Consider the following 27,022-nt stretch of genomic DNA (forward strand, 5'->3'; position numbering starts at 1 on the left):
GGCAATTAGAGTTTGGCTTAGTTCATTTGTTTCAATCACTGTCTTATTCTTAAGCAATAGGGGGATTTATTTTGAAAGGGAACTTTCGTTCAGTCGTGGCCAACATCTGAACTCCTATCCTCTCTCCAAACTTATGTTGGGGGCCCGGTACCCGGCTTGTAAGGCTGTTCGATCTCTGATACGATGGTTCTCTGAAGAACCGTCGTATTAGCGGGTCTGGTGCACGCTAAATCCGTCAAACGTCTTCTCGCTGGTGTGATGTGGTGCCAGCTCAGGTCGCGTCCTCGTCATCTGACCGTGGTTCAAAATGACGAGGTCCGTCCTAAAATAGCTCTAGTGTTGCTTTAAAACGGGACTTTAATATAACTAAACTAAACCAAATTTATGTTGAGTTTTCAAAACTTGCTTTTTATTTTTCTAATTCTATTATAATATTTAACACGATTACCTGCATAAGATCTGTTTTAATGAATCATTTTTTTCGGTTGGCACTCTTTCTAAAAATTGTAATGTTACAAAAAAAAAAAAAAAAAAAAAAAAACGAGCATTAAAGTCACAGCATACTGTAAGTCAACGCGCAGTTTGATTTTAATTGACATGCGCAAATTATGTTAATCACGTGATAGAAAGCTCACCTGAACTGACTCCATTTAGAAGTGTGGAAAGAAAAAGAAACTTCTTAAAAGAAAACTCACATAAAAAGTATCGCTCAACATATTTTTAACTCGAAAAGCCATTTCAACGACTTTTATTTTTTTCTGTAACTCGATCGAAATTCAAGTCGGCATATCGTTAGAGGAGCTCATTTCTTTTTAAGACTTCCAAGATAGTGAGAAAAATAGGTAGCGTGAGTCTTTAAGAAGTTACCAGCTCACGAATCAGTTCTGGAAAAAAGAACCACTTTCATTTATATATTCTTCTATACTATCTTTTCACCTTCCTTTGAATTTTCAGATTGAAAGATAGAAAAGTTGATTCTTTATCAACGTGTATTTGCATTCAAATTCTATCAGAATATCTGTATACTTTCTAGGCTTAAAAAATTATAGTATGTTCATTAATTATTTATTCAACGCATAAAGAGTTGATACCAAAAATGTGCAACAAAAGGTTAAAAATATCTTAAATTTGATTCATTGTAAGAAGTTTGTATGGAAAACAAATGCATTTGTTATAAAAGTCATTAGCTATTCGGGCAATAGAGCAGTATTGATTTTTTTCCCTTGCCTGCGCTATTTTCCTTTTAAACAAAAATAAAAGTATTCTCTAATATCAAGTTTGAGAATACCTTCGAACTACAATGTGAACAATTCGAACTACAGCATTATGAATCTTTTTTATACATTATTTGTAAGTAAACTATTCTTCAATGGAATTTTTAATAGAGTGATTAAGTTTTGTCCACACTGCATTAATATGAGAATAAGCGTGAGTGTACAGAGAGATTCAAAAGTTTTTGCACAAACTTCTAAAATGCGTTTGGCTTATAGAAGAAAAACATAGGATCTCAAAGGAAAAAGGAGTTCTGGAACTGTTTCTTTATTCCTTGCACTTTCTAGGCGAATAAAAAACAACAATACACCGAATAAAGTACTCAAAACGGATTTAATGTAAAGTAAATTCACAATAATACATCTCAGTAGCATAAACGGCATGCAAATCGTGCGTCGCTTCGGACGGCAAGTAGAAATCTCCCTTCCCATATGCGTTTAAAGGGGAGTCAAGGGGTTTAGGAGGGGTAGTCAGATATATAAAAAAATTTTATTGACCCGAAAAGCTGTTATTGGCAGTTAAAAAATTTTTCATTTTCTTATGGATCGTTCTTTTTATATGATTTGTTTTCAGTCCTTTCTTTTCTAAATATTTGAGCAGATAATAGAATGTGACTAAGATGACATACTCGTCATTTGATTATGGCTAAAAATCAAGAGACCTACTTCTGTCAGCTCATATGCAGGATTTATTAAACTATGGCTCACGTAAACAATTTTGGAGTTGTGAAAACTTTCGCAGTTCCTGTTTCGCTTGGATCTTTATTACGTGTGACAAAGAAATGAGCAAGAAATTTAAAAGCTAATCACAAGATAACTTTTTAAATTAATTTTTTTTTTATTTATCATAATTCTATATTTTGAGGTTACAACAAAACTTTTTGAATGAAAATGGCTTTCCGAAATATTTTTCTCTGTAAAAAAAAAAAGACATGGGCGAAAAATGCTTAAGAAGATATTAATTCAGCAATCAGCTTCATATTTCAAATAAAAATGTTAACTCGTCTAATACCAATTAGCCTTTTTCCTTCTGCAAAAAATTTTCAACAATTCTACCTATATCATGAAATTTTTTTTGCAATAATTATGTAAGCATATAAATTTAAATAGACTAATAAATTAAATCAACTAACAATAAACGAAAAAGAAATTAAATAATTGCATTGCTTTTTTCATTAAATTTGATTTAGGAGCGGAGCAAGAAACTCAGCAGTTCTTCTAGTAATAGTATTGTTATAGAAAAGTATTATTATTAAAAATAAAGCAGTATAGGTTTATTTTTAATATTTAACATTAATTCATTAACGGAATTTTTTACTATTCAAATAACTGTTAATAAATTAAAGACAATCAATAATAAACAATAATTAGTTTTGACAAATAAAGAAATAATTATTATAAAAATATATTTTAAGAGTTTAAAATTAAAAAAATCAATACATAATTAAGTAAGATATAAAATCATTATACAGCATTTTCAATACAGCAATTATGTAATAATACTTCAGAAAATAGTATATAATTCACACTTAATTTTTTATCGTTTGAAAAGAGAATGCTTTTTATTGTTTTGTTTGATTGTATAAAATTGTATACATTGAAATAAAGTCAATGCTCGTGCGAATTTTTTCAATTTTTATCAACGAGGACGTAAGGTAGTGAGAAACATTTAATTAGCAAAGACTGTTTTGATATAACTTTTTTCTCCAAATTAACCAAAATAAATTGGTATGATGAATATATTTTAATTGAAAAATCAGGAAAACTAGGTAAACATTCGAATTTTCGACGAAATTTTACTAATGATCTTCGAATACCATTATTAGTATAGACGCACCCTGTAGAAGCTCTGCCAGTATATTAGCACCCCTCCACCCGTCTTGAACATTTTTATTGTATACAATGTACACACCCTGTAGAGGCTGTGCCGGTATATTGCCCCCCCTCCTCCTTTTGAACATTTTTAAATCCTACGTGAAACACTTTCCGTTCTTATACTCGATAATAACATACATTTAGACAATAATTGTATGTACTACAATGATACATATCAAAGAACTGCAAATTTTGCCTGCATAGTGATAGTCCCTTTCTGCGTGACTGTGATCTGGCAGAGTGTCCGATGTGGGCGCGTGTTCGAGCATATTGAGCAGCATTCAAGAATCTCGCACGCAACTTCGTACATAGTTAATTGCGCGCACGTTTTCTTAGAACCTCTTTCAAGACGCACTTACTTTCCGCACTCTTAATATAGCCACTTAAAGGAGCCGCGGAAAGAATTGTCCCGCAGAATGTGCGTGCGGAGTCTTGTGACTTATGCATCCCTTTCTTTTGGCGAAGAAAGCAGAAAAAAATAATTAAGATAATGGCCACCCAAATGCATTCTGAGAAATCAGATTTTCATACTTGCAGCAGTGGTGAGTAAGGTTTTATTTAGTTGTATTTTCTTAATAAAAGAAATCAATATATCGATAATGCATTCACATTCACATCTATAGAGCGTATAACTTTGCATATTTATTTATTGTGAAAAGAAACCAGTGGAAATATTCTGTTCAAAATTTTCTCACATACTTTCTAATAAACTTGTCATGTCAGAGAACGCCTTGCATGGCATTGGCGTACAATAGTTACGAAATATTAACTTTTGGCGTGAATTTAGCATTTTTACCGAATCTATCGTGTCATCCTTAAGAAGTTATTTGGTGATTAATCCCTGATATACGGTTAAAAATATCCGAAAATTGAATTTCAAATTTAGACACGTTTTTTTCAATCCATTGAAATAAAATTTTCGCCCAAAGTTGCACTTGCAGTTATAATATGCCATACCAAATTTGATATATTTAATTCATTGGATTTTTGAATGATCGCGTTAACATGTTTCTGAAAGTACAGACCCACCCACGGTCAACTCCTCGTTGGCTTTAACTCAGAATTTGGAGCGTGTCTATACTATAGATATTAAATATGTGTGCAGTATTTTATTCACCTAGCTTTCATCGTTTTGTAGCTATCATGTTAACATATATTCGAACAGCCAGACAGACAGACTTCCTCTAAACGGATTTTGCAAAAAAAAAAGATAAAAATGTGCAAAATTTGGTGCAAAGACCATTTACCAAATTTCATCCGTATAGCTTAAAGCGTTTTTGAGTTATATTTGTCACAGAAAGACGGATATTCGCCCCCAAAAAATATAATTTTACTCATGGAGTTCTATGACGTGGAGATTCGTCAAAATCTCAAGTTCGAATTTTTTTTGACGATTACTATACTTCCTTGACGATTACTATACTATATATACGAGAAAGTAAAGAAATGGTTTCAAAATGTATGTTATCGCGGACAAGTTTTAATTTTAAAATAGGATAGCTCGTTGTCTGCTTTAGAATAAGATGTGTCCCGGATTCTTTGGTAAAATATATTATTCTAACCAACTCTTAAGGTTATTTAGCTTATTTTATAACGGCACCTAGTTGAAAACATGGTAGTGGACTGTAGGGTCTCTGGTTTGGGATTCTGTTCCTCGGATAATTTATCTTATACATGGGTGGCTTTACGTTAAACCTTTCGGTGATCAGACGCTCTCTCGTGGGTGTGTCATTTCGAAGAAATGGTACAAACTCGATTTTTATGGTTGTGTTTTCACAAGGATTCAGAGTGACGAAGTCCATTCTAAAATAGCTATCGTATAGTTTTGAAACCAATCATTAATCTAACTAAACTGAAAACGACAATCGAAGCCATAGAATTGATAATTTATTTATATTTTCAATGTTATATAACTTTATTTATTTACTAGTTGCCTTTGGGGACCAATTGCTTTGCCGGGAATATTAGTTGTATTTAATCTCAATTAAATCCTTTTCGCATAATTTTATGTTTATAATTCCCCAAAACACATTTTATTGTGACAAGCATTAAAGTCTTATAATTTTGAAAGCCTTACGCCTGTTCTTTTTTTGTTTGTGTAAATAAAACTTCCATTTAAGTATCATGGCATCATAATATCACTACAAACGTCGCTGCTTGGTTACATGCCTATTTATTGCATTTTGTCTTTTGTAGTATTTTAACTTAAATCAGAACTCTTTCAGAAGTTTTCCTTTTTAAGTTTTAACAGTGGAAGGAAATAGTGAAAACAGTTTGAATTTCATTGCAACAGTGATAGCTTTTTTTTAAACATTAGAAAAATAGTTTTTTTTTAAATCCAAAAATCAGGAAAATAAATCAGTATCGTTAAAAATTTATTTAAAAAAAATTAAATTGATGCAAAATTATGTTTGCGCAATAATATTTTTTTGAAATTGGCATGAAGAAAAATAAAATCTTTTTTAATTTTTAATTGATTATAATTCTAGTTAAAGTTTTTTAAACTCATTTCCAGTTGCACATTCCTATACTCTAAATCATATTTATGTTGAATATGATAGGTCTGGATCAGAGAGTCTGGCCTGCTGAACTTAAAGAATATATTTTTCCCTATATTTTTCAGCTTGAAAGAGGTCTAAAACATAGAAATTCGTCAAAATCTGACTTCTTAATTTATTACAATAGACTTCTTAATTTATTAAAATACCTACTCTTTACGTACTTCGCATGCAAGAAATTAACCTCATATATTTTTTAGAACTTATCATTGCATCATCAGAAGTTCATTCAGATTAAAATAGCACAAACTACGCACACTTAAGCCAGCTTGCAATAATGATCCAGGTATCTTTAAAAATTTGTTAGTTTCCGTTTTATATATAAAAATATATATTCAGCTTGCATTTTTTTTTTTTCTTGCGCTTTATTTTACAATACAATGTGCGTAATCGGAACCACCGCGGAAGAAAACAAGATACATTTGAATCACAGCTTTCCGCTCCACGTTTTGAAAAATCAATAACAATTCCTATTAGTTGAAACTTTCTTTTTTCAGAGCTATAAAAATCGGATGTTTTTGATAATGGGCAGCTTGAAGAATTCCTAGAACAGTTGCTGGAGAACTTCAAAAAAATGAAATTTTTTTTGGAATGACTAAAAATATTTTAACATTGAAGTGTGATATAGAAAGATTAGGTAAATGGATAGAAGTTTCTTGATCGTAATGGATTGAAAACTGATTAACTATTGATTACTATCCATTTAGTGCTTGTGTGTTTACAACGAACTCATTTAGTGTAGGGCAGATATTCTTGAATGATGTGTAGCTAACATAGCATTTGGAAGACGTGCGCAATATTTGCTCGTTTCCAATTTTTACGTATTTTGCATTTTTTAAAATAGGTAAGGAAATTATTTTCATTTAAAACGTTTCTTCAAAATTCAATGAATAACAATTCTTTATTTATTTAATCAATTTTGTTTATTAGTAGTAATTAGCCCGATTTCTTGCATATTTTCATATTTTTGCTTGTAGTACATTTTTTTGTAGAATTTTTCTTATTGACTGAGAAAGACCAATATTTGGGCTTTTATTATTCGGATAAAGATTCAGATTTAGATCTGGGAGTGGGGTAGGAGCAGAAAAGATTTTAGTTCCGAGATATTTCGAAGGAGATGTGTGACAGGGTGTAGTGAAAGTGATTCAGAGGTCCTGTCAACAGCTCAGGTCATTTCCGAGGACATCAATATATATATATATATATATATATATATATATATATATATATATATATATATATATATATATATATATATATATATATATATATATATATATATTAGTATGATCATGTTTATATGCTAATACTATCAGTTAATTTCGGGATTTTACATACACGATGCAGAAGACATTCAAAATGCTTTTATAAAACAGATCGTTAAATCAAGAGCTACCAAATGTGGCAAATAGTTACTTCTCGGATAGTGGGCATTCAGTGAGAAATGATTTTCTAAAAATTGTTAACCCTTTCCACTCGGAAAAGTAATTTGTTGCATAATTATTCACCTAATGCAAAAACTTGTTTAACGCTCCGAAAAATAAATACGTATAATAGTTTTAAGCTGATTTCTCCCGTTTAATTAATTTGTATCTTCTTAGCATCTTTTAGGTATTTTTTAACAATCAAAAATTAAATAAATAAAATGTCAAAATGATGCACCGTCTTGATAGGTGATTGAGAAGCTCCATCCAAATGCAAAGGTTTACTAGATTTTAATAAAAAATAAAACAAGGAATGCTTATATAGCGTATAAGCATTATCATGCAAATATATAAATACATATTAGTATTATAATGCTGATGTACTGATACTATCAGTTCATTTCGTGTTATGATGCACATAATGCAGAACATTCAAAAAAGGCAAATCGTTGAATCAAGATTTACCAAATTCGATTTGTAGTTACCTATAGTGGGAGCGCAATGAGTAAGGGTTTTGCAAAATTGTCAATAGATTTTAGTATAAAATCAAATTTAGTATAAAATCCTCATTAAAATCAAATAGGTTTTTCCTGAATAACTATCAGTATATTTGATATCTCAAAAATCATTTTCATACCACTTTAAAAACATTAGCTTTCTAATTTTATGTCTGAAGAATCGTAACTCTACTTTCAATAAATTTTTAAATGTTTTTAAGTGTAATTGATAACAATACTTTTTATGTACTCAGTTTTTGAATCCACATACATGAGAACATGCAAATGCATTAAGTATTTATTTTGTATGTGCGCTCGCATTATCGTTACTATATTTCAGTTTAAATGAGTGAAAACAATAAAAGCGCAGTCGAATCAAGTCTGAAGTCTAGAATGTTTTCTCAAATCTTTTTCGATGTTCAAATCCCTTTTAATTTTTGTCGATATTATCGTAAGTCGACAAATATCAGGAAAAAGAATTTGGATAAATGCTGTAACTTTAAGAAATTTTGGCCTCAGTACATCACTAAAAGATGGATTTTTTTTTTTAATTTCTTGTTGAGGTTTTAGTAATTTCTCACCTAATCTATATGAGTTTTCTTACATAAATCTTTTATTTTTTTAACGTAATCTATGCATAGTATAAAATGAAGTCTCCTGAAAGCGTCTGTATGTTTGTTTGATTGAAAAAAACTCGAGAAATAATTGATATTGGAGATATTTGCACCATTTTTTAGGGAATTTATTGGGGAAGGTTTTAGTATATTGATGTCATATCAAAATAAAAAAAGGAGTTTTATAATTGCGATTTTAATTATTTTCCTACTACGATTCTCGCATGCGTAAAATAGCAGTATATGTGCTTTGCACTTATCCGCGCATATGCGAAACCTCAAACTGCCCATGTCACATCGGGTGGAGGCTAGATTTAAGTTTAAAGCTAATTTTTCCTCTTGGATGTTGTCACGGGCAACGCTGTGCGGGTACTGCTATTTTTTTGATAAATCATTTTGGAATCGTTAAATTTTTTATAACCGTGTTTCTTTACCGTAAAAATGGCATTTTATGGCAATTTTTTATTATTTTTAAAAAAGGGCATTTTATGAATTAAGAAAACTACCAGACTCTATCAAAATTTTTCAGAGGTAGCATGTTTTTGTTTTCTTTGCGATTGCACACTGATAAGATATGTTAAAAGTAATGTTATGCCTGCTGAAATATGTTGGTCCAGCATTTCTGGCTTTATAGCTGTTCGTGGGTTTTTATAAAAAAAAGATTTGTTGACAATGAATAAGTGATTCCATCTTCATTTCCACAATTTGTTATATTGGTATTGTTTCCAATAAATTCATACTCATTATTTACTATTTTCTCAGTCTTGCTCGATTACTTCTTTTAGAGCTTGGTATAAAGTATGAGCATTTGTTTTCAAGGAAGAAAAAAAATAAGATGTGAAACTTTTTTACAGTTTATTACATTTTTCTGAACTCAAATATGTTAAACTGTTTTATATTTATATGCGCAAAGCTTGTGTAAATGCTGATACTGAACTTATTATATTGAAAATTCCATAGCTTCATTATATAAGGTTTAGAACTAAGCTCGCCATTGTAGTGACCTATAATCTATATATATAAAACGCTAATGTACGTGGCACAGAAATCGAACGTATTACTAATTGTCGAATGGCAACTGTTAAATATAGACAAAATGTCATACGATTTCCAGACTGCTCCATTTACAATTTTACAGCTGTACTGAATCAAACGCATCGCTTAGCTAATTAATAAAGTAGCAAAATATTGTTAGACGTATTCTGGAGCTAGTTCGCCATGAGGACATTCCGTCAGAGGAAAGAAGATATAAAACAAATCAAGAAATAGGTTTTGAACAAAAAGTTTAATCAAGCGCATAGATTTTACCGCTATCAGATAAGGAATCGCGGTAAGACTTAAGATTATGGTACGGTTTCTCGCCAAGCACGTCAGAATCATCATAGGATTTTCACTTCCATTTTTGTTTAGTAATGTATGCACTTTGTAATTTGCAGTAAACTACTTTAATTGAATTCATATGTTTTTGTCGTATCAAATTATAAGCGGAAATGATTTTTTTAAAGAAATGCATCCCGTATTAATAATTAACAGCCTAAAAACTCAATAATCCAGGCGAGCAAACTGGTCGTCAAAAGTCGGCCTGTTTACAAATAATAACATATCCTCTCCAAAAGACATGGATGGGGTCAAGGAATAATGGTTGCAACCGATTTGGGGTTGCGAGGGACAAAATCCACGAGGACAGATAAACCATGCATTCCCATTTGCTACCCACTTAGCGTCAGTGTTATTTCTGTCACGATCATTTTGTAATGTGGCTAGTCGAGTACACATAAACTACTGCAGCATTCTAAAGAAGCGAGAGTGTGAAAAACAGCAAAAGATACTGCTGGTTCCTATAGGAAAAAGGGGGTGTCGTTGAAATTTTCAACACTTCGTTAGCGGATGGCAAGTGTGCGTGCTGAAGTTATCTCTCATTATCTAAAAGGCATGCATCTGAAAGTTAAACCCCGTAGCATGTTTTTTTTTTTTGTGTGTGTGTGTGAGGTTTACGCCCTTTTACACTTTTTTAGGAGTGGAAAAAAAGATAATGCTTTTGCATTTTTAATTACGTTATTCGACAACGGTGTTAATTAAATGTGAATTCAGAAGTAAGCTTCCTTTTAGCAAAACCATGTTTCGAATACTTTTTTATCGTTTATTTTTGGAGGGAAAAAATGGCATATGTTAGAGCCACCCTTTGACACTAATAATGTCATTCTATGCAAGTTTAAACAGGCTTGGTCAAAAGAAGGGAATACCTAACCGGACGCTTGCTGGTTGGCATTTTTCAGTCATAAAATGTCGTTTTGAAGCATGAAAAAGAGTTATTATTCTAATAAAATTAAGTAAATAAATGTTTCACTATAGATTTTAAAGAGGCAATTGATGCATAGCGTAGGTACATATCTATAGCAAGAGGTATTCAGCTAAAATTAATGGAGAGAAAATGATTTCCGTTCTCCATATAGATTTATTATAAAACTGATACTGTTTAGGCTGGTTAGGATTTCGGAAGTTCGGATGTTTAGACAAAAATGGAGGGATGAAATGAAGTAAAAAGGAATTTATACATAAAAAAATTAATTTTAATGAAGAAATTTGAAAGTAGCAAAAATAAGTTACAGAAAACTGTTTATAATGTTTAAAATTGCATAAAGAAAAAATCACAAATTAAATTATATATGACTTACGTAAGCGATTACCAACTAGTAAGTCACAGAAAAATCTCATTTTTTTAAGTGTGTCATTCCGAAAATTGAAAATGAAAGCAATAGAATATTCTTAATAGTGGGTATTCTTTTGAAGAAGACCATTTGACGGAATTAAAAGTATTTTCAAATGACACGTTCATTGGACTATCTTGCGATCAGACTTTAAAATCGCTTTTTTTTATAACAACAACATTACTTTTGTTCTCGATAAATATTCTCCAAAACAATATCCAATTATTTTCGAACTTGCCCTGAGACGTTTGACGAGGGTTTTCGCCCACTTTTCGATGCGGCGAGGGGGGGGGGTATTTTCACAACTTTTGTCCTTTGTTTATACGCATCTGTAGGAAAGATCAAGAATGTCAAAACAACTCGCTTACCTGTGTTTTATTTTGAATTGCAATTGTGTGTTCTTGAGTTTTCTGAAATTGTGACAGCTAAATAATAGCGATAATTTTTTTTTTTTTTTTGCTTTATAAATAACGTACATTTAAACCTTTTACAGTAAACTTTTCTAATTGCTGATATATAATGAAAAGGGTATCCCAAAATGAATGCAAGGTTAGAAAATTTGCCACCGTCCGTACAATAAACTGCAGGCAACCGTATTAAAAAACCCCATTTAATAGCTGATAGTTTAAAATTATTAAAAATGGAGCGATGCACGATTGAGCAACGTGTTTTCATTGCTAAACAATATTTCAAAAATAATGAAAGCCTGGCGGCCACAGTTCGAAAATTTGAAAATAACTCCCTAGATCGTGTGATCTAACACCATTGAATTTCTTTTTATGGGGTTATTTGAAGTCGAAGGTATATGCCAAGAAGCCCACAAGCACGCGTGCATTGAAGGACGAAATTCAAGGCTTCGTCAACGAAATTCAGACAAAATGGTCATGGAAAATTTCGATAAAAGAGTGCTAGCAAATATTCATATGTGCTAGCAAAGCCATGGAGTCTATTTGCCCCATGTGTTATTTCCATACATAACCCTATTCTGTGTACTTTACGATTCAATAAAAACATAACAAGTTAAAGATAAAAAAAACTGTGTTTTATTATTTAATTCAAATCTTGCGTTGCGCTCACGATAAATCAACACGTTGTTTTATCGTACAACGCTCCATTTATACTAACCCTAAACTATAAGCAGTCAACTGTTTTTTTTAATAAGGTTGCCAACACTTTACAGCACGAATGGTGGTAAATTCAAATCCTGTGTTCATTTTGGGACATTCTTTACATATAAACATAATATGCATGTAAACTTTTTATAGTAAGCTTTATTAATTACGGACATGTTTTCTTATATACTTTATCTGATATTACGATATACTTTACTTATATATCTTATATTACTAATATATGCTTACTTTATATATATATATATATGTGTGTGTGTGTGTGTGTGTGTGTGTGTGTGTGTAAGTAATAATATTTAAAAATTTATTTAAACTTAATTAATTGCCTAATTTTTAGCTTAATTTAGCCCATATTAACCTCATTCTAAAATATTCTCTTATTTCCTCAACCCATTCCACTTTTTCTATTTAATTAATTCAACATGAGTTCTAAAATTGCTGAATCGGCTAAAAGCCTACACGTTCCCACACTCCGAGTGAAGGGATAAAATACAGCTGATATAAACAAATTCCACTAAAAGATCTCTGTGTTTCCCTTATTTGTGATGGAAATCCCTATTAAAATCGCACAGTATATATCCACAGGGATAAAATTTTCATCCGTTTTTCCTCATTTTTCGTGTTGTGTCGTTCTGTGTTGTGCTCGTCGCTTCTGCTTGTGCAAAAAATCATGGCACCCGGGAAGGAAAAAAAATAACGTTAAGAAATCGAAAGTCTCTTCATTGTCTTCGAAACTGGCTTCTGCTTCAAAAATTATGCTTATATATATATATTAGTATTATTTACTTATGTACTTTCGTATTTTTTAAAATAATTTTTTTTAATTGGTGAACCTTAAAATATTTTGCACATAACATGTGGTTCGCGATATTGGAAACTATTAACACAATTGCATATGCATTAAAATTACTTGTGGATAATACAATACATGTGAATCCTATTTCACTTGCTAAAAAATATCCTCTTTCTGATGGGAAAGAATACGTCTGGACCTACTGACTGCACTCACACGGTTATATGAACATTTTCAATTCCCCTCATCTTCTTCCAACATCGATTCGGATAATTGGGCATCCGTATGATTGGGTTCTGAATTATCTCTCTTTGATACCTCGAATCAGGTTATCGCACAGACTGTGAAATTATTGAACTTGATAATTTCTCAGTCAAAGGAATTACGCAGACAGGCGATGAAACAACCACCGCTTTTGATTTTTACTTTCTCATTTGCAAAAATAACGAAATGAAAATTTGTGATAACATTTTGAAATTCTTGTAATCAAAAAGAAAGAAAAAAAAGACAACTTTGAGATTTTAATGAATATGTTCATTTAGATGTCTTTGAGTGAAAAAAAAACACGTTTTTGAAATAATTTTTGCCTTTTTATTTAACAGCACGATAGCTCAGAAACCAAACCAGCTACTCCCATGAAACTCAGTATGCAATATTTGCATCTTGGATTATATAAGAAATTCTGTCAGTCCGTCTTTGAATATGAATATTGCAATTAAAACTGTAGTAGTAATTCCCCTGGATCTTATCGCATATTCCCTAATTAAAGGGATTTTTTGTTCGTCCTCCTGCTTAAAAAAAAGTGAACCTTGAGCACCATGAGTGCTCAGATTTTTATTTTCAGAGTTCCTCGTATAAGCATATGTCCTTAGTATTGGACGTTTTATTATTCAAATTGTTGACAAATTGAAACCGATATTTGATATAAAATTATAATTTTAGAAACAGGAATACATACAAAATTATCTAATTCTCTTCGTTTTGTATTTATCGTCCTAACTTATATTCGAACAAATGGACAGACGAACTTCTTCTGAACAGATTTTATTCAATATTTGATAGATGTCTGCAAATTTGGTGTAAAGGCCGCATAGTAAAATTTCAACCGCCTTGCTCAAATCGTTTTTTAGTTATCTTTGTCAGAGATAGACAAACGGACAGACATTTCCCAAAAATGTATTTTCTGAATTCAGGGAATCTATTTCTAAAAAGCGGGAATCCATCAAACTCTCGTGTTCAAAGACAATTACTATAATTTCTCTATACTGCGTATACGAGAAAGTCAAAATTTAACTGTAATAGGATCATTAATTTCTCTTTACAGTTTAAATTAAATGTGTTGTGTCACTTCAGCTCCGTTAATTTCAGAATAAAAAAGCAACTGTAATAGGAATTATTAATTTCTCTTTACCCTGTAAATTCAATACATTATGTCGCCTCAATTCCGTTAATTGTAGAATCTTGTTCCATTTACTATCGTCTCAAGTATCTGTCAACACGTAATATCACCTGAGTGATCGCTGAAAACGTCGTGACAAGAAATAGGCCACAAAATGCTGTCATCTCTGTTATCAGGATCAAAACTGCCTCGTCAAACTCTACAGTAAATAGCTATTTCCGACTTCAGTGTGGCAATATGGCATTGTTTACATTTTTTACTCACAAAAGCATGTAGCAACTAATGTTTGTGTCCTACTGATAAAATTAAACTTCCATATTTATATTCATTCAACTGGTAACATTAAAAAAATTAAATAAATGCATCAAAACCGCAACAAAAAATATACGAAACTAAACATAAAACAAGAAATAAATAAAATAATAATAAGAAGAATTGAAATCTGCTATCACAATTTTTAAATTATCGTCTGTGAAAATAATTTTTTTAAGTCACGTGGTATCAAACCTACAGAAAAACATATTCTCATACGACTCATATTTCGCAATCACCAACATTTAGAAAAGTGATGTTTTTTAACCATCTCAAAAACAATCGAATTCCAAAACTATTTTTGCGAATCTAGAATTTTTTTCCCGTGAAAATCCAGTTTAAAACTGGTTTTTGAAAAATCACCTGACTATAACATTAAGCATGCATCTGTATTTAGAAGCGATGGTTTTTTGTCATTTGAAGCTGGTTCGAGCTCCAAAACTTTTCTCTCAAAACTAGTTTTTTTTTACATGTGTGTGTGTCACATGTTAATAAATTTCATACTAAACGGAAGTGGTTTTTCGATTAATAGTACTTTATTATTGAAATCGTTTTAGACACTCCAAGAGTACACGCAAATAAAAGTGAAAATGCATAATGATTCGTTCACTGCAGAAATCCAAAATACTAAACAGATTTTTCTTTATGTTTTGCACAGAAATATAATGAAACATAAGAGATGCTTTAGTGAACATTCCGTTGGAACTACTTTTATTATCAATTTTTGTTAATTAGTTACCATGTTTTCATTTATAAAAAGACTTCCTTTAATATCAATATGCCTATCGCAATATTAAAGGTGCCAACGTCCTGGCATATTGGTAGCGCGTCTTTCCCCGCGATCTGGGTGTCCCGGTTCGGGTATGGTTGTTCTTCATTTATGTTCTATCTGTGAGGTGTGTGAATGTGCAACCTGTGAAAAGGCATTGTGCAAGCGAATGTGACGCATGAAGTAACTATGTCGTATTCTTGGCCCTAGTTGGCGCCACTGAAAACAAGAGACGCTCTTTCGGCTTAAAATCGCTGATTTAGTCAGCGGCACTTGATTAGCCAGCAAGTGCCATAAGAAACAACAATATTAAAGAAATGCCATAGAAACAATAATCTTTTTTGTTGTTTTAACTGAAAAAAATCCAAACTTTTATATTTTTATGTAAATACTGTTGCATTTTTAAGACTATTATAATTTTTATTCTAATTCAGCATATCACCATGCATGCTTTTTTATCCTCTATAATACAACTGTGCCAAATCAGGAGCTGTGGGTTTCTTTGATGGTTATACATTGAGTTTCTAAATCTAAATGTTATCATGGGAACCGGACTCAGGTGCTTGGATATTTGATGAAGAAAATAGATCTTTAAAAAAAACGGGCCAAATCTTCTTATAAAATATTAATGCAATTATTCCCTAAAAATGTTGTTTATATTTTTTGTACTTTAGTATCGTATTAAATATGGTGGTACTTGAATTTATCATTCGAAATCAGTTGTTTCGCTCTCTTTGCTTGTTTTTAATAAAGGGAAAAAAACCGGATTTCTTTATTCGCCTCCTACCATCACCTCTTTTAAAAGTGATAATGGTAATCGGTGTTAAGATAGCGCAATTGCTGTTGAAATTATCTGCCTATTATATAAATTATTTTTTACGTAAACATTGTGTTTATTAGCTTTGTGATTGGTCGATAGTGAATTACCTGACCCATAAAATTTGAGATTTGTTTTGCTAGTACTGTTAGAAATATATAATAAAAATTAATATTATTCTGATGATGATTAGGTGTGTGCCAAAAGTGGCGTTACACCGGTAAAAGATCTAGCTATTCAAATTTTTTTTTCTTCATAATCTTGTGTATTAGAAGCTAAAAACAGCAAAAAAAAAAAAAAAAGAGCAGGCATAAAAAGAAAAAGTGGTGAGGTCTAAATATCCCAAGCAGAAGAGTCTACATAATATTCCAACAGCATCATTGAAACATAATTTGTAAATAGTAAAATTTACCGAAGATGCTGCTTCACTTAAACCTGCAATAGACTATCACCTTGAAGAATCTGAAAGAGCAATCAAAACTCGTCTTCGTAAAATTCTCATCGATGAATGGCAATGAAGATGGGAAAATAATGAAAAGGCCGCTTTACTTTCAGTATCTTTTCTCAGGTAAAAATAAATAGATGTATTGACAATAAATATTTAGCCCAATTAACTACAAACCATAGACTTTGCCCGCATTATCTTAAAAGATTGAGTTTGAGAAATTGTAGTTGTAGATATAGTAATATTTATGATGACATTCCACACTATATTTTCCATTGTCTTATTCTTCATCATTTGAGAAAATTTATTAAACCTCAAATAAATATTTCCCAAATTCTATTAAACAATAAATTACTCAAAATATTTTGGATTTCCTAAATCATAATGAAAACTGAATTTTCCAAATTGAACAATAATTTATCCTAGTTTGTCAAGCACTCTTAAGAGTGGACAGTATCTAGTAAGTACAAGAAAAAAAAGTGCAAACAAAGATAGCTCTATTTGGCCTTTTGTTCATGATTCATGGACTCTACCTTAGACTGAGCCACTGTATATATTTATTTTTCTGTGTATTTATTTTTTCATTTATTTATTTATTTTTCATTTGTTTATTTATATTTTTCTCTTTGCTTATTTATTTTTCTTTGTTTATTTATATTTTTCTCTTTCTATTTTTGTTTTTATTTTTCATTTTTTTTATGTTTTCTAAATTTAAATTCATATTATGTCTTTGTAAGTATTTATTTTGCACTTGATGTTGAAATAGTGACAAAAGAGGAAAACGAAAGCTTTAATTGACACCAAATGAACAGCAGATGAGTTTAAAATAATATTAATTCTAATTTAGACACATCTTTTGGGGCAACGTGAACGAATAGCCTTCTGGTTTGTGCATCTTTGTCGAGTAACTGACATTTTTCTTTCAACTAGCAATCGTCTGAATACCTAAGCAATACACGTGTTAACCCTGCATTGTTTTTTCGAAATAGGAATGGGGTGTTCAGCAATTTTCGATGAAGAAAGAATTGAGAAGAAATACCTAGCGAAAATCTGTCCATTTGGGGAAATAAAACTGATCGTGAAGCTGCTCAGTTGGTGGCAAAATGTGAAAAAATTTATACAATATTTAGATAATGGAGATATAAGCGGACGATGTTGTGTCATTGTGGGTCTTTGAGTTTTGAATAAGAAATAGGCAGATCGGAAAAAGTATGTTCTCACCATGAAGAGACTAAGCTTCCAGCATTGAACAAATGGCCAGTGGAGTTTAAAAACTTGGTGATTGGAACTGAGAAACATCGCTTACAATATCGGACAACTTCGGGGTTGTCCAGAAAAAGCGATCAAAGGACAAAGCCCCTTAATTTTTAATAAAAATGTTTAGATAAATAGTTTTATGATTATATAATTCCTCTTTCTCTTTTTTTTATACTCTCGTATGCAAATTATACAAAGAGGAGGTACTGTAATCGTCAGAAAATTCGCACTGGAGATTTTGACAAATCTAGAACGCTTCAGACTAGAATTATGTCTGTGTATCTGGGAACGCGATGTCTTGAAAATGCTTTGAGCTAGACTGATGAAATTTGTTAGTTGTTATATATTTGTATTTTGTTTTAATATATAGATTTTAATCAAATTTCGAGCTGAATCAATTCGTAAAAATACAGAATGTCTGACTATGCAAATAGAAAAAGGCAAGATAAAATACAAAATTTGAAAAGCTATATGCATAAAATTTGGTAAGCATGTTCAATTTTAAACCGTATAAATCTGTTTGAAATTGCGAACCAAATCTTTGATCGTATTTTGATCTGTTCTTTTGCTATCTTATAAATGCAATGACTTTGGCATATAAAATAATCAGACACAGTTGTAGTATCTAAAGTGTATATGCTTATCAAAATTTTGAACGAAATCTTTTAAAGAGCTGACCGTCTTATTCGTTTGCGTGTAAATGCAATAATTCAAATCATGTGATCTTGTTTTTAAAATGACAGCTCTTTGTCAAAATTTGGTTTCTATTGTTTGGATAAAACAGCATCTAAAATGTTCTTCATTATACTGTGGAGCACAAAAGTCTCATGTATGGGACTCTTGAAATAAAAACCTCTGTACACGTGGCGTTCATTGCGTTAGTCCCACAGTTTTATATGATGAATGTAGGAATAACATTTTTATTGTAAAATATTCGAGAAAGTTTGAGAGAAACCAATCCCGCTGATTTTGTCTTGAAATAAGTGTATATTGAGATATATTACATTTCATACATACTACTTTATATTTTATAAAGATTCCCTTTCTTTTGTCTTTCTCTATTATCCAAGAGGAATAATTTTTTCGTTTACGTCGGACAATCAGATTCTACTGTATTAAACTGAACTGATTCGTTCGGGATGTCAGTATATTTATTCATAAACATTAATGATAAGCTAGGCACACAGAAAAATCATTTTCTGCAGAATATGGAATTGCATACTCACCGGAGGGGACGCAAAAGAGGGCTGCTTGTCCGTTAATTAAAAAAATAATTAATTAATGCATTTAATGTTTTATCCTTTGTGGTATACAAATTACACTTTTACATGGATAACATCAATACAAATGATGTGCTACATCAGAGAGGCGATAATCACAAGCAGGACGTGATATCAACAGCAAAGCTTTGGTTAGTTGTTGAAGTAAGAGTTCATAGGAAATGCCGCCTGAAGTGATACTCTCTTAACATGGTCTATTGGGATATTTTTCTGTTTTTAATTTGTATTCCTCTAAACCGGTGTTGGACATTTTATTCACTGTGCCGTTTCCATTTTCTAGTTTCACTTCCAAATTATTATATTGTTCGACTCCTATCGCTTGCTTCCCTCTCTAAGTTTCCCTATCGATATTCTATGGGGGGGGGCGAGACAGTTTGTTCCTGCATGCCTAATTTTCCCCTTGTGAACGACATTTAAGTACACTCCATATAAAGTGTGTGTGGGACCCATCATGCCACAGTAGTTTTCAATCTCAGTTTAGATACGATAATTCCATAAATTCATTTTGTTCCTTCCTATAGAACAACTCTACTCATAGATTTGTAATTCTACCTGGAGACATCACGGGATTGCGTGGTTCCTTTCTCCGTGCCGCCTGTCAATCGATTACGAAAGCGAGGCGAAATCCGAGTGCGTTTATCGTGTTTTAACCTTGCCGAATGACACCTACTCGGTCTTATCGAGTGTGTCTTCGATTCCAAAGAATGCGTATCAGGTGCAAAGTAGACGCTCTTTTGTGTGATGAAGAGAGCTTGTTTATTTCTTAGAACGATTCGCTATCTTTGAAGAGATTTCTCCGCTCAGTTTTTCCCCTTACATCATCAGTACAAAATAATGAATTTTTGCTTTAGATTGTTTGAACTTTCTCCGGGGCCTTTTTTAGGTCACCAATTTTATGACCCCACCTACGAAATTTGCGTGCAAATTAAGAAGTTTCAATTTGCAAACGTCCTAGAACATGTAATAAAGATAATTTTGGGTTGTGATTTTTTGCGACTCCATGAAATACAAACTGTCTATGAAATTTGCATGGAATTTAAATAGTTTCACTTTGCAAGGGCAGAATTTGTAAAAGAAAGAATTTTTAGGTTGTGATTTTTGCGGCCCCATGAAATGCAAACTGTTTATGAAATTTGAATTAAATTCAAATAATTTCATTTTACTGACGTATGTGATTAAAAGAAATTCAGATTGCTATTTTTGCGACCTCATCAAATATTGACTATCATGTGCTTTTCAAATAGTTTCACTTTGTAAGCGTATATTATAGAAAGAATTGGCAAAATGAAAATTAATTGAAATTAAACATATTACTTAAAATTTCTTTCTTTAATGCAAAAATATTACTTTTAGAGGTTTTATCTAAAGGCTATTTATTTATTTATTGACTAGACTGCTATCCTATAGTTTTATTAACCCTCTCGCAATCCTCTCCTGTCCGTGAAAATTTCAGTTTTTTCCTCTGTTTTTCGCCGCATTAGAACAAACAAAAATAAAAACGCAAACAAGTAAACATTTACAAAGCCTTTTAAACATTTAAAAGTTTTAAAATATAGAAGAAAGCTTGAAGCGCGTTACGGCCGCCCTGCAGAAGTTTCACTTGAACGCGCTAGACGTGTTACGGAAGAAGTTAACGGAGGAAGTACAGAAATTGTTTGTTTCTTGCATTCATTTCCCCTCTATCCCTGTGTGTGCGTGCGTGCGTGTGCGTGCGTGTGTTCAAAATTCTGAACCATTCTTCGGACATCAGCTGTAGTTTTAACTCCACCAACGAAAGAGCATTACTCCAAACATTTATCTGTCTTATTGTTTTCAATCATAGTCTCCACATCGATACACCATATAGTTTCCATTTTTAATACCGTAAGCATTTTACATCCTCGTTTAAATACGAGTTTTCACTAGTGTCATTACTTTTTAAAAGTTCCTAACATCTAACAAATACCCTTTGGACGATTACTGTGTCTTCATACTCACAAAGTTTTAAATCTCTTCTTGCTATTTGAATTTATGTTAGTTTGGAATAATCTAGTTTTAACTATGAGTTTGAGACTGCATAGGAGGCAGAAAAAGAGGAAAATGTACAAATAAAACAAACGAAATAGAGAACAGAATAGCCTTTTTCTGCTCGTGAAATTATGAAGCAGTTGTAATTTTGAAAAACTAGTTATGGCGCAGATTTTCTAAAATTAAAATTTCTTAAAACGATAGAAAAAACTTAGTGTATTTGTTATATAATCCTCTTTATATATACTTTCTATCCTATAAACTAGTGAAATTAAATATCTCATCTCGCACTCCAAATTTATGGAGATTTGTCCCACTGAGAGTCATGGCATATGCACAAGTAAGAAAACAAAGCAGTGCGGTAAAGAGTATTGTTTATCAGTTCATCATCTATCGATTATTTGGGGGAGGAGGAAGTTATTAAAGCCCATTTCTTTGAAACATGTTGTTTATAAATTTCCAGTCATAGTGAATTTCTGATTCGGCTTCTAATATTAGACGAAGCAAAGCAAAAACATATTGTATAAGCAAATCAACACTCGATTCTATATAAGAAGCCTTGATTAGTATGTTTCAAAGATTTTCAAAATGTTGTAACTTACATACTTAGACTGCAGGCTGTCGATAAAATACATATATTCGGTTAAGTGGATGGCAAGGTTTGAACTTGATGGTAACAGGTCCTTCCTTCAATATTCGACTTAGACTACAGTGGTCTGGCGACAAAATCTGAACTTGACAATAAGGAGGATCTCGTTCGAAATCCCACTTGGGATACAATATTTTGGTGCCAAAGTCTCGATTTTGAAACAAGGAGGTCCTTATTCGAAATTCCACTTGGAATGCAATAATTTGGTGGCAGAATCTTAATTGACAACAGAGTTCGAAATTCGACTGGAGTTGCTTTGGTTTTTGAAAAAATTTCAACTTGTCGACAAGTGAGTCCTCCATTCGAAATTTGACTTAGGCAGCTGTGGTACTGGTGACAAAATCTTGACTTCGCAATAAGAGGGTTCTCGTTTGATATCCCATTTAGGATGCAATGGTTAGGTGAAAATGTTTCAATTTGGCAATATAGTGGTACTTGTTCGAAATATGACTTGGAATGTAATGATTTGGTGGCAAATCTTGCTTTGATAACAATGTTTGAAATTCGACTTGAATTACTACGATTTGGTGAGAAAATTTCAACTTGTCGACAAAAGAGTCCTCCATTCAAGTTTGGGTTTCCATTTCATTGATTTGATGGCAAATTCTGTACTTGGAGAACAAAAAAAAAATCCGTTATCTCTTCGAGATCCAATTCCACCAAAGATCCGCCGTGAACACGGTTGAATGTTCGTTAAATCCACAATTTCAAACATGCTTTTTCTGATAGTGTGTTGAAGTGCTAGGGAATAATGTCGAATTAAATGCCGTCTTCGACAATTGAAACAAATGAGGCTGTCCTACAATAATTAGAGCCATGATGGGACATACGGACTGATGATCGAGATCTTATCCATTGACGATTCACACAATTCACGCAAAACACAATTTACGTCTTTTCGAAAGACAAACAATCTCATATTAGTATGGTGGGGAAGTTTGAATGGGGTATACCATTCAAGCGTTCTTCTCATTGTCTATTCATATTTCAGAATGGTGAGAATCATCCTATAGACCTCGTGTAGCTTCAAAACAAGCTGAAAATCTAATATAGCAAATAATCGCAGTATAATGTCTTTTCTCCGAATTAATGCATTATGAAGTTTCACGAGGGATTCTTTTGTAAGTCAATTTTAATATATTTAATTGGATATGTGTAATATCGAAATTTTGCTAAGAAAGACTTAATATGGGTTGTTTATGTATCGAACTTGTTGGGGTTTTTACTTATGTTTGAAAATTGATACAAAACAGTCTGTTTTCCTATTACTTCTAGTTATTTTACAGAAAATACAGATATTTTAAAGAAAACTTTGTTTCCTATTCTGAAAACTATACCAGCTAATGGGAATCCGACGTTTTAGAAATAATCATTGAAGTGTAATAAATATAACAATGTTGTTTGGAAGTGTTAAAACACTTCAAAACAACAAATTTGTTTGAAAATTCCAAAAATCTATTTTTTATTTACTTGTGCTTTAATAGAAATATCTGAAATTTTATTGGCGATAGAATTTTTTTTTTCTTAGCTGTCCTAAGTCATAATCATTTTAGAACACGGACACGCGTTCATCATATCAAAAGGTAACTGGCATGGCGACAACAGCTTTTATCAACTCAGAAAGGCAACTCCTCTCTTATAAAAATAAAGTTAAGGAATTATTAAATCAACAGTTAAAATAAGACTATCGATATGGCACATTAGAGTAAGTCAATCTAAAACAATTAAAGTTATAGGCTGTTAGATTTTAAGTTGTGAGTATTGCAAAAAAAAAAAAAAAAAAAGTGCGATGGTGTGAATTTTTCACAATCATAAATTGTTTACGGATGAATTATGTATTTTGGAAGAGAAAGGGGGAGTTGTAAAAGAAATATATATTCTTTAATAAAGAGCGTAAAAATAGTCTTAACCTCCACCAGAAGGTTAAACCGCCACGATTTGTCTACGGAAATTCATTTTCTTACTTTCCAAAACAATTATCTTACAAAAATTGTTTTTCGTATTATTTTGAGATTAAAAAATTTACCTACTTAATGATATCAATTTCATTTTCAAACAATTTTTTCTTTTTAATTTTAATTATATTTTTTTTAAATTCAGTTTCAAACATTATTCGTAAAGATGTTTGTTAAGTATTATGATGGAACTCAAACTGATTCATCAAAATATTCAGTCATCGCATCCTCTAAGCAATCAATAATATTTTCACTTCTACCTTTATTTCATTCCTTTTTTGCAAGCTTTTTAATTTGCAAGAAACTTATTCAATTCATATTTTTTAGTCGCATCAAGTAACATACTAAAATGCTTTTTAATTATGCACTTCGTGTTAATTAGTTAACAGCCTAAAATATCAATCATTTAGTAAAACAAACTGGTCGTCAAAGGCGATTAGTCTTTGATTGAAGTTTTCTCAAATCGTGGGAATGCTTTTTTCTCCCCTCCTATTCAGAACTGATGTTGGATATTTAGGCTTTTCTTATATGATTGCATGCGAAGTCAAGCTTGTCATATAACAATGACGACGAATGAATCGGTTCTATTATGCATCCGTTAAATAGCTTCTCGCGATAAACAATGAATTAACTGAAGATGTGGCTGGAGGGGGTGGGGAAGGAAAACGTTCAAAGAGCAAACAATATCTTTTTGATTCCATAGAATGAAATGAAAGTTGATAGACATCTTAGAACTGATTATGGGAGATATCAAGGATTGCAGTAAAGAAGATCCTGAGTTAAAACAAATAATAAAATATTTGATTTTACTTTTTTTTAAATGTAGAGAAAAGCGCTTCATTAACATGTTGATGTTTCTGCAGCAGATGTTATCTTTAGAAGAATCTTAGGTAAGGACAATACGAAATATTAAACCACATTTGCTTTATCAACAATTTTTTGTTTTTCTTTCCAATTTTTTAAAAAAATTATTTCCTGAAAAATTATTTAAAAATCCATGATCATTTTAGATTAAAAGTAAAACGGTCTTCTATCAATATTCGAATGGAAAAACGATCGAACTTTCAACCCCAATTCGTGGGAAAGTTTTCGCCGAAGTAATCAGTTTGCATAGTACATTTCATTTTACTTTCAAACTCTTATTATGTTAGAAAAAAAAGGAAGAGAAAAGGACTTATGTAGTATGTATCGGATTGAAATTCAAAGGACGTGTAGCTACAAATTTTAACATTTATTGCCTACATGTGTATAATTATACATATATGTATATACATATTTAAAATACATATACATATGTACATATACATATACATATGTACATATACATATACATATTTGAAATACATATACATATGTACATATACATATTTAAAAAAATGTGAAGTTGAAATTTTATATATTACATATAAAACTTTAATTTTACAATTTTTTTCCCTTTCTTCCTTTCTTTATTTCTTCTTTTCTCTTATTTTTTTGTGGAGGGAGTATTCTTCTGCTTTACATTATTATTTTTTGATCTTTATAAAAGAAATTTCCTGCCATTTTTAGTGGATAATTGAACATAAAAATATAAATAAAACTTTCGGCGAGTAAAAACAGTATTTTTTTTTTCATATGTATCGATATAAATTAAATAAAAATATGCTTTTACATCCCTTAAAGGTTGTAACTCCGGAAACACGGCGCCATTACTATGATCTGCCATTGTCATATAGTCGCTATTGACCTGTCTGAAAAATAAACACGTTTCTATTAAAATAAAGTTAAAATGTCTTATTAAAATTCTTAACATAATTTTTGGTGGTTGCATTTTTTACCTGAAATTATTTTTGTGTTAATTACTACTTTTATTTGCGTTACTTTTAATATACATCATATGGGTGGGTGGGGAGAGGGGTAAGGAGTAGATTTAAATCCATGATAGTAATTGTAAAGCACAATTTATAGATCCAATAATGGAAATTATTCTTACATCCTTCAAAAACATTTGGACATTCCAAAATTTACTTCTAAACAGTATTCGGTACATCGATTCCTGGTATAAAGACCAACAATCCAAGTCACTTGCAGTTTCCAATGAGATTCGGCCTATACCTATCTAATTAAGGTACATGAAAAAATAAATACAAGCTATTCCAAAATTATTTAATTTTTATTTATTGTTTGTTTTGTTTTTAATTATTAAGTGTTTTGTTTTTATTTTATTTTGATTTATAATTATTCTTTTCATTTATTTTATTTTAATTTTAATTTTTAATTATTATTTGTTTTATTTTTAGTTATTATTTATTTTACTTTATATATTATTTAAATTTATTTTATCTTATTTACTATTTTAATTAAATTTAACTATCTGTTTTATTTTAATTATTTAGTTATTGCCTTTTTTTTTTTTTACTTTCTTGAGTATGAAAAATAATACATTCAACAGTGAAAATTTGATAAATTTCATGATTTAGATATACGGAGACCGAAAAAAAATATTTGTAGAATTAAACCTGTGTATATCTTAATACGACCATTAAAAAGCGCAACTAACTGGGTCGATGAATTTGATTATTTACTCGAAAATTGCATATATGTTTAAGAGTTTGGGTAAACCCATCGATATTAAAGTTGTATTTTTTCCAAAATGCAACTTAATATTTTTCTTATATAATTTGAACTTGCTCAAGTTAATGAAGTGATAAAAACTTCACTGCAATTATCGATATGATAGTTCACCCATTCAGCGATTTATTAGGTCACTTGTTCATCAAAAGAAAGAGCTGACCTTGAATTTGGGGTATCATATCTGAAAGGAGGCGCCGGGAATGCTGAAGGCAGAATTCCAGATGCAGTGCATCGCCTTCTGGAACATCATATTAAAAAAAGTAATAAAAAGCTTAAAACGGTTTATCAGCTTAAAAAAAATCTTTAAAAAAAATTGTTAACAAACGATCTATCAAACAAAAATGTCTTGCAGTATTATAAATAAGGGGAAAAAAAAGAAAAGCAAAGAAACCCAAAAAAAGTATTTTACAAATACAGGAATATAAAAGTCTTAGCTATGGGAGGGGGGGGGTCTTATTTTCTTTTATTTGATGTGCGAAATCAATGCAGTATGGGTTAGAACTGTAAGTGCAAAAAAAAAAAAAAAAAAAGTAAAGTAAAATGTAAGAAGAAAAAAAAAAAAAAAAGAAAAGAAACTTCGAAAAAACTGACAGGCATGAGGAAGAAGGATACATTTCCATAGAGTAACATGTAAAAAAAAAAAAAAATC

General features: G+C 31.1%; 1 protein-coding gene across 2 annotated transcripts in view; it reads left to right on the plus strand.

Annotated features, from left to right (window-relative positions):
* LOC129971567 (homeobox protein prospero-like) overlaps nucleotides 1-27,022 on the plus strand; it is a 391,670-nt gene that overhangs the window by 174,720 nt on the left and 189,928 nt on the right. The window lies entirely within an intron of this gene.

The sequence above is a fragment of the Argiope bruennichi genome, chromosome 6, assembly GCF_947563725.1.
Source record: "Argiope bruennichi chromosome 6, qqArgBrue1.1, whole genome shotgun sequence".
NCBI lineage: Eukaryota > Metazoa > Arthropoda > Arachnida > Araneae > Araneidae > Argiope > Argiope bruennichi.